The following is a 9,520-nucleotide window of genomic DNA, read 5'->3' on the forward strand; positions in this document are numbered from 1 at the left end:
TTACTAAGTTCAGCACTGTCTAGTCTTTGAAGAAATGGATTGGCTCGGCAGAGCTGGAGCACTCAGCATTCACACGGGAACTCTCTTTGCTGTCAACTGGCCCAAAAGCCTGGATATGAGGCTGACCATGTCCTGGTCAGTCTCAACATTAAATATCTCTTCTAGGACCACCTTTGTGATGGAAAGAGAGGTTTGGAAATGGAGCTTTTTAATCTTTTTGTGGATTCTTGGTTCTGTCTAAAAATGTCTTTGCTTTTACCAGAGATTTTCAAAGCTGAGGAGATAAACTATGAGCTGGATCCATTGCATTTTAGTAGTAATTTAATTCCCTCTTCGTAGAGGGCCAGTCTAACTCTTAATGAAATAAGCAGCATAGCTCCCCTTGCATGCTAGAAAGGCAGGATCCAGTTCCATCTACTTAGGGCTCTTCCCAGGAATGCTCCTAACTGACTTAGACAGCAGCAGATAGAAATCAAAGCAGAGCAAAGTGTTTGAAATTATTACCTCAAGCACAAAAATTGTGCCACATTTTCCACTACCATTCCCTTAATGGAAACTCCAAAACCCATCCCCACTGCCTGTTATGTTGGCATCTGTACTCACATCAGCCACCACATTCACTGATGTCCATGTAACACCCACCTCGTAACAACAAACATTAAAATCCTGCAGTGCCTAGTGTTTAGGGGATCCCAAAATGAGTCCCTGCTAGCACTAACTTTTCCATCCTCAAGGCTTTTTACCCTTTTTCCTGAACTCTCCCGGTGTTTCCCTGCTGCCTCATTGCTCACTGATGAACCACTCTGCCTGTGCGACACAAAAAGCCAATCTCTCTCTGTGCAGTCCCAGAACACTCCTCACTCAAAGGTGGTACAGTAGAAGGGTTCTAAAATTCAGCTGCACTTGCAGGGCCTCTAACTCCTCTTAGAACCAACTCTCGCTGGAGAAAATACTGATTCGGTGAAATCAAGACACTCCACAGAACCATTTTTATTTCTTTTTTTCTTCATAAAGAAAAGAAAAAGAAGAAATGTTTCAACCTGAAACCTCTTTTGTTTCCTGACAGCTCATCTATCCCGCACATTGACAGCTCATCAGGTGCAGAGAGGCATCCAGCATCTGCAGTTTATTACCCAGATGGAGCCAGGGGACCTCGGGCTTCCAGCTGATCACTGGAAAGCTCTGTAGTAAGACAGTATTTATCTCAATTTAGAAGCTTCACAGAGACAAGGTTCTACAGGGAGTGACAAATCAATGCAGCTCGACGGAAATTAGCAAATGCCAGGGCGTTTGCAGGAGATGGAGATTTGGCCCTTGTTTTGTAATATTTGATTAAAAGAGGCTTCCACATCCCAATCACCACACTGCCAAAGTTGAACATCAACTGCATGAACAGCTATGTGGCAGGATGTGGAAAATTACTTTGTGTTAATGATTTTCTGCTCTGATCAATATTCTACAGCATCCCCATGAACAGGTTAGTGTTTCACAGAAGATAACACAGTGGAAGCAACAAGTGTGGAATCCCCAGGGCACTGCCAGGTTCTATATTGCCACAGTACCCTCCTGCAAGCTTTTGGAAGGCGGCCTGAAGAAAATAATAACAACTGCACAAACCAGATGCTGAAGAATCACACTGTTCTATGAAATGGAGCATCTGATCACATGGGGTCTTGCTCTTTGGAAGATGAGAGAGACAGAACACCAGTGAATTTCTTCAATCAGCTTATGGCTGCTCATATCACATAAGGACATGATGTATGTGCTACTCTCATTTGGTAGTTTTAAAAGATATAATGGTGTATAAAGCCCATGATTAAAGTCATTGCAGGATGTTTGATAATTGCATGCTCTCTTTATAAATCTTAAGTTTAATATGTGACCTAAACCTGGCTAAGTTTTACAACAATTTCTTATTCAGTTGCCTGGAAAATCAAATGGCAATGCTTCCCTAATTGTCTTCCTGCACAATTAGAAGGTTTTCAAGGATTTCTCTTACTCAAGTCTTTCTGCCTACCTTCACTGAAATTCTGTGATACTTTACTGATAAGCCTGAAGAGCCTTCACCCTGAGCAGCATGTCCCATCTGTGATTACAAACCTGTTCCCCTCTCCACTGGGGCCTCACCAAGGCACCACTCTCGAGGTGAAAGTGCCAAACCTGAGCCCACAGTGACCACAGATCTGTATAGACACCCTCTGCTTGCCCACCAATCACTTCTGACTCTTCCCATTCATTTTCCCAGTCCCACAAACCTGTTCTGGGTGTCTGGTCTGTTAGTCTGTACCTCCTTATTTTTAAGAGGTCAGGAGGAGAATTAAGAATAACAGAGACATAGATCACTAGCATGAGTGTGGAAAATACCTCTGGCACTGTCAAAAGCAGCTGCTAAAATGAATATATCTAACAAAACCTTATCTCTCTTGATGGCACTTTATCCCAAAGGTTTTTCTACTCATTGTTTTTTCTGGATCAATTTTCAATTCTGCTATTTAAAGATGGTTTCAAACTGTTTCTGTCTGTAAAGTACCACATAATTTTTCTTCCTGAAGACAGGAAGCATTCCACTCCAGAAATGTCTTCTGTTTGTGTACTGTTGGGAATTGGAAAGGGTTAAATACCTGGGCAGTGGGGACTGTCCAGCATAGGCCCAAGAAGTCAGCAAAGCCCAGTCTTTTTTTCCTTTTACACAGGCAATACAGGAAGAGACTGATAATTAAAAGTACTCTCACAGTCCAGCAATAGAGAAGCTTCTGAAGGCAATCATGAATTAAAAGTTCAGAGCCCAAGTTCTTCATTCTGAAACTAGAAGACAGTTGGGGGAAAAGGGACATCTGTTCCTAGAACAAAAGGCCAGGAGGGGCAGGACGAGGGGAGTTCAGCTTGTTGCAGCTACCCCTGAGCTGCGACAGTTTGTTTTAGCCTGATAAGAGTTTTAGCTCTCTTTGGAAGATGCATTTGACACTGTGCTTGTTCTACTTACTGTCATTGCTAAAGCCTTTTTATTCCTCTGCAGAGAAAGCTCAGGCACTGGATCTGCCTACTCCTGCTCCCATCTCCTCCCCTCCCCTCTGACCCTCAGAGCCAAGACACGAAGTTACATTTCTCTATTTCTTCCATCAGTTATTGTGGTATGAGAGTTCCACTAAGACATGGGCATGTTCCAAAAATAACATGTGAATAAGGACTTCTGTGTTTTTAAGACCTGACCCAAAATATTTATTTATCCAGAAGTTGAAATTCTCACGAGCAATGGGTGAAATTCTGAGGAGATCTGCAGCAGGCCTGCACATAACACTGAATCTCAGGGCAACAAGTGCTTTAACAGAGGCAATGAAAGACAAGCCATAAACTACATGTCAGCAGAAATCTACATATTAACATAATTTCATAACTTTCATCAATTGTTTCTGTATTAGAAAGAAGTTAGAATGAAAGCACAGGTACACTTAAATAATAATAGGGATTCCTATAAATCCTGGAATGACTTGCTACTGACAGTGCAGTAACAGATTGCTTATGGCAAACGGGAGATCCACAGTTTCCCAGGAGGCTTATTCTCCCACAGCAGGATACAAATAATTCCTATTGACTTCAGTGCCTTTCCTGCCATGAAGGCCTAGGAATTTATTGTCTTCAGTGGGAGTTAGGAATAACTTGCATGAGGCAAAGCAAACCCTAAAGAAACAAATTAAGAATGACTGTCTATTTCTTAAATCTGTTTCAAATATTTTCTCTATGTCAGCTGGGGGAAAAAAACCTCAGTCAGCTCAAACATCCCAATCTATAGAAACTAAAAATTCCAGCAACATTAATAAACAAATGTATATGGTCAGTGTAGAGCAGAAGTAGCAACAAAAGCCATAAGAAAGAAGTGGAAGGATTTCTTGTGGAAGAAGTTCCCTGTGAAGCAATTGTCTCCTGGGGAGATCTCACCAGTTGACAGCCAAGGTGCCTTCTCCCTGCAGATGTGACAGGATTCCCCTCTAACACTGTGCAGTCATCTTGCTGTACCTTTGTGCTCTATTTCACTTACCACTGAACAGCAAATACATTTAAAAATCAACCCAAATAATAAGCTCTACTTTTTGATAGTTGTGTGATTAAATTCCAACCCTGACCATCTGTATCACTTGTCTCACAGTATTTTTGGTGCAGAAGAGAAGGAAGAAATGTTCTTTGAGAACTGTATTTGGAGGAAGTTCATTGTTGTAGAGGTGACATCAGGGCTAATAATTAATCTGGAGAACCAGCAGCTGGACAATCACTCAGCTGCTGCCCTACCTAGTCAGGCAGATCACAGTCCCTCAGCATGACAGTGTTCTCCAGAAACCAGTGAAATGTGCATGTTTGGCAGCCCAGTGAGGGAGCCCAGGACTGCTGTGCATTTCTTACCCCCTCCTCGCAAACATCTAGCTGGGACAATTCCCAGGGACAGGAATCTGTGCCAGAGGATCTGCTCCAGTGTAGCAACTGGTAGGGAATGAGACCTTGCACATCTCCACTGGTGTGGCAGCACTGAAGGAATCACTCCTGGAAAGAGGAATTAAATTACTCTCAGATATTCTGGGAAGACTCCCACTGATGTCAGTGAAACTTTGGGCATAGGTGAGGGAACAAACTCCAAGAAGCGCAGCTTTTCAATGAGAGGAACACAAGACTATAAGCATTGTATTTACTAGAATGGGTTTGCCTTTGCTGCTGAAGAAAGTGTGGACAGCCTGTATGACTAACACAGGCTCTGCTGGAAGGGGATGAAGTAAAGATGTAGTTTAGTAAAGGATTTAGAAGGAAGCAGGGGAAAAAAAGGAGGCTTCATTCCCTATTGGCTTCTTTTTTAAACACCTGCCATTCAGTCATTCCCTAAAGTTCAAAAAGAAAGCATCCTTCCAGAGTATTTTCATGGGCCTTGGGGCCAGGCAGTTGCTAATCTGGATGAGTCAAGAGCATCCACTAATGAGGAAACAACAGCAGGAAGCATGGAAATCATCTCAGACTTCCCTCGGCTTTACTGCCTTTATAGGGAGACCCCACCCACACGTTTGATGGGGTCAGAGCCATAACCTGCAGCTGGGGGCTGTCCACATTCCTGATCCTTCCCTACAGTAGGAGGTACAGTAAGGAGGTACATTTCTTGTTAAACGCACAAACAATGCTGAATAGCTACAGGAGATTAACAGGACCTCCTACTTCATGGAAACAGTGACTGTTTACATAATATGTAACGACAGTAAATGATAGCAAATCCTAGGAGAAAACTCCAGTGAGAGATAAAACAACATGACCTTCTGATTTTATTTCTTTTCTCAGTCTTACAATCCATGTCTTTATTCCCTCATCCTGTAAGGATTTCTGCAAATGCTTAACTTGCACTACATCAGTAGGGCAACAGGTTTCAATTAGTCTAATTAGGTGCAAAAAATGTAAGTGCAAGTAAGTAAAGGATGTCCTTTTCCCCCTTTGCTCATGCAGTGCCTGATGTGGTAGGATCCCTCTCTACAGCTTGAGCTCCCTACCACGGTGGTATCAAAAATACTACACATTCCACACAGCAAGGTTAAACAATCAGCATTCTAAATTTAGGGCTGGTATTAAGTAGCACCACTATTGATCTCCATTATTGTGCTGAGCTGCATCAACTGAGGAGCAGATCCTGGTGAGTAGTTTGCAATATTCAAAGGAGCTAAACAAACAAACTCTTCCAGGGAGGAAAAATTTGCAACGGGACAAGTGGTTACTGAAACTCATCTGACAGCTGAGTTTTATTCCTGAAGAATGTTCTGCATGAGAAATTCTCATGCTATCCTGTGCTACATTATCATACAACATAGCTTTTGCAAGACAGGCTTCATTACTCTTCCCCTGGGAACATCTCCATGTTCTTTTTGTGGATGTTCATGTGAGCAGATCCATAATTACTCCACCAGAACTCAGATTTGCTTAAAATGAACCTGTCTAGCATTTTATTCCCTGACAGGACACTCCTGTGAAAAAATTACATATTTCCCGCAAAGACATCAGTGTCAAGGCAAGAAAACAGAAAAAATAAAAAGAAAACTTGTTTCTCTTCATCTCTAACATTTACTTGTGCTGCAGTTGCATTGAGAAGCCAACATGTCAGACTGAGAGCCAGCCTGCTAGGTGTGGCACCAACATATGGAAAAACAGACAGAATCAACTCCTGAGGCTTTCCATCAGAATGTGTCTGCATTACATCACCTTACAGGACTTTTTAGGGAAGGAATTCATAGAATCACATCATGACCTGGGTTGGAAGGGACCTTAAGATCATCTTGTTCCAAGTCCCCTGCCATGGGAAGGGACACCTTCCACTAGACCAGAATGCTCAGAGCTCCATCCAGCCTGGCCTTGGACACTTCCAGGGAAGGGACAGCCACAGCGTCTCTGGGCAACCTGTGCCAGGGCCTCACCACCCTCACAGCAGGAATATTTTTCTAATATCTCATCTAAACCTACTCCTGTCAGTTTGGAGCCATTGCTGCATGTCCTGTTCCTACATGCTCTTGTAGTTGCTACAAGCTCCTGAGCTGCCTGAAGCAGATGTGTTGGTACAAAAGGTCTGCCTGCACGGCCAGGGACTGCAGGAATGCAAACGCTGAGTGCTGGAGTAGGTGATGCACATCCTGGGAGCCCTGGCTGCATCCTCCTGCCAGCCTGAGGTGACCCACACAGGCTGCAGAGCCGTCTGCAGAACATCCACACTTGGGCAGCGCTTGGGAGACGATTCCAGCTACTCTTTTCATATTACTAGTGATTTAATTATCCAACACAGAAACAAAATTCAAACCAAGGACTCTCACATGTGAATTCACTACACCTCAGGGCTTGCCCAGCTCCCATTCATGAGGCAGCTAAAAGACCTCGTGGAAAAGAACAGGCTTTAATGACCATGCGTCCTTGTGCTCTGGAGTGTGGGCTACAGCAACTAATAATAGATGAAGGTTTACATGTTTTTCTTGTGTTTCTGCTGGGGCTGCTGTGTCATTAATTCAGCTTGTGCCTGGCTACTTATGTTAAACATTCCCTTTGTGGCTTTCTCTAAATCTTAAATTCTGCATGTGACCACACGTAAATGTAAATGTGTATTTTTATGGTCCTGTAATCTCGGTGCTTTTAAATCCCAATTGCCTGAAGGCATACAGGGAGCTGAAGCAGAAAAGCTTGGTCAGTTTGTGATCATTTAGAGCTGGTTTATTTGCTCTTTCTGAGTGGATTCAGTTCCTGTAGAGGTTTTTGCCTTTAGTGTAATAGAGTAAAGATAAGATCTAGGAACCTAATTAACCCTGCAGGGCCTGTGAACAAGGCTCATTAGAAAACAGTCAAACACATTTATGTTTAAATACCTTCTTTACAGGAATTCATATCATATTTCTGAACAGCAGATACACATGCCACACACTCATACCTTTAACCACTGCAAACCATTTCCTTAAATACAGCTGAAAAACGGACCAACGTGGAGCTCAAAGTTATCTTGGACTGCATGTGCAAATAGCCTGTATTTTGAAAGAGTAACGAGAATAAATGACAGCCCTGCCTGCAGGACACTATAAGCTATAGTGTTCTTTCACCTGCACCCCAAAACCAGTGCAAACATTCCCCCAAACCACTGTCATCCCAGCCCACATTCAGATCAGAAAACACCACTCTGAAGCAATTCCTCTGAGGACTTTCCCATCTGTCCAAGGCGGTGACAATAAGATCCATGTGATCACAGGCGTCTCTGGGGACTTCTGGGAAGACTTCATAAGGACTCAGAATAACGTTATTAAAAACCTCATTCTGAGGGTGCTTCATGTCTCTGTAGATATCCTGGGTGAGACAGCAACAAATTCAGGTTCTAGAACTCAGAGCTCATGAATACACATGTACCTGTCATACATCCTCACAAATTCTGAGTTCTCCTTCCTTCCTGACCTTTCATTCCCTCTCCCCTGCCTCTCGTCACAGAGAGAGCAGAAAGGCCAAGCCAAGAGAGATCTCTGGAAATACCTGATATGCCGGTGCATTACTGGGTGCAGCTCTCCTTATGTGCTGTGTTTGTAGCAGCTTGAAAGCCAGAAGAATTAGTTATTCTTGCTTCCCATGACATCTTGAAGGGCAGCCTTGATTCAGAATTAGGTCTCCTCAGTACTTAACTTTGTTGTAAGTGACTGCCTGACCAGTGAGTGAGATAAATGATGCCACTGGGACAGAAATGTATCTTAAAATTAATCATTTGCTTAATGATTTTCCTGGAGAAGGATGGGTTTAAATACAAATTTAAGGGCATTTCCTGCTGCAAACCTTGTGGGATTGAAGATCCAGTCACAGAGAGATTCTAAGTAAGACAGACCTACTTTGTGTCCCAGATATTTCAAAATCATAGGTATTATAAATTTAATTTATTTTTAATTCTATGTCCAAACACAATTGGTAAAAGCAAGTAAATCTTTATGCTGTAAATTCTTCAGGAGAGGAATGAGTTTTGTCCAGGATTTACATGACATTCAGTACAACATGAACCAGTGTAGGACTGGGGCAACTGTGCTTTAATGCTATACAAATGAAAATCATTGCGTTTTTTAAAAAACCCTTAGCTTAAAGTTCTGCTTCAAAGGCTTGATATTCATATCTTATTAGCCAGTTTAAAAGCATGCTGTTTTAAAAAAGACAAATCCTTGACCGCTTCTATAAGTAGATCCATAATTTATATTGTGAATCACTTTGGCAAGAGGAAAATCCCAAATCAAGTTACTCTTCAGCCTGAATTAATAAATCCTGTCTTGACATGAATTCTTTTTTCAGTGCTTCATTTTCAAGGAGTCATGTGGTGTTTTAATAATCAGTCTTGTTGTTTCCTCTTCATCCTATTCACCAAAGTAGCGACAACTGCAAAAGCATCTCAGGCAACACACAGCAACTCAGATGCAGCACTGAGAAATATCTCTGTGAAATCAGGTTTAATGTGATATCAAAACATTACATCTGCAAGTCTTGGCTGCTGGACAGTACTTTGGAAAGTAAAGCCAGTTTCCCTAGTCCAGATTAGTCAACATCATGTCCCTTGGTCTAACATTTCACAAAGTATTTTCCCACATATGTCCGACTGCATTTTGAAGGGTGTAGCTGACAACATAAATGTGCCCTAAGGTGGAAATCCCGAAACATTTCCCGCCGGGACCTTTGCGTCTGGACATTACCAATGCAGATGTCTGTAATCAGGAGATGTCTATGGACCCGCTAATTATTCCCTAGGCTTTTCCACTGGCAATAAAAATCCCATTTGTCGCAGCTTGTTTGCAGAACTGCTCCCATTTCCACAGCGGTGGCATTAATTAGCAAAAACCTGTGAAAATTGTTGGAGTTTATAGGTTCCAAAAAACCCCTCTAAGCATTGCTGCTAAATATTCCTATAAATCCAACCATGGCAACAAGTTCTGAAAGTCCAACTCTCTCAGTTGGAGCAATTTTTCATGCTTGTAGCAATAAGTGGGAAATAATGGGGGTCTCAGATTCC

This window comes from Pithys albifrons, chromosome 2 (genome assembly GCF_047495875.1).
Source record: "Pithys albifrons albifrons isolate INPA30051 chromosome 2, PitAlb_v1, whole genome shotgun sequence".
Taxonomy (NCBI): domain Eukaryota; kingdom Metazoa; phylum Chordata; class Aves; order Passeriformes; family Thamnophilidae; genus Pithys; species Pithys albifrons.